We start from the raw sequence: 623 nt of genomic DNA, 5'->3' as shown, positions 1-623 counted from the left end.
AACATCACTCATCATCAGGGAAATATAAATCAAAACCACAATGAAATATCATTTCACACCTGTCACAATGGCTAGAATCAAAAAGACAAGCAATAACGAATGTAAGGGAAGACTGGGGATAAAGGACCCCTCGGGCACTGTTGGTGGGAATGCAAACTGGTACAGCCACTGTGGAAAACAGTATGGAGGTTCCTCAGAAAATTAAAAATAGAACTACCATATGATCCAGTAATTCCGTCACTGTGTATTCACCCAAAGAAAACAAAAATACTAATTTGAGAAGATACATGCACCCCTACATTTACTGCAGTAATAGCTGTAATAGCCAAGATATGGAAGCAGCCCACGTGTCCATTGATGGACAAATGGATAAAGAAGATGTGGTGTATAGATATAGATCTAGGAACATTACTCAGTCGTGAAAAAGAACAAGACCTTGCCACTTATGACAACATGGATGGACCTGGATGGTATTACGTTATGTGAAATACGTCAGATATAAAAAGACAAATACCATATCATTTCACGCATATGTGGAATCTAAAGAATAAGACGAAAGAACAAACAAACAAACAAGAAGAAACAGATTTATAAATATACAAATCAAACAAACTTATGGTTGA

This window comes from Lynx rufus, unplaced genomic scaffold (genome assembly GCF_022079265.1).
Source record: "Lynx rufus isolate CCGP_SWC_20201006 ecotype Redwood Valley unplaced genomic scaffold, mLynRuf1.p SCAF_6, whole genome shotgun sequence".
In the NCBI taxonomy this organism is placed as follows: domain Eukaryota; kingdom Metazoa; phylum Chordata; class Mammalia; order Carnivora; family Felidae; genus Lynx; species Lynx rufus.
This window is presented reverse-complemented; position numbering follows the sequence as displayed.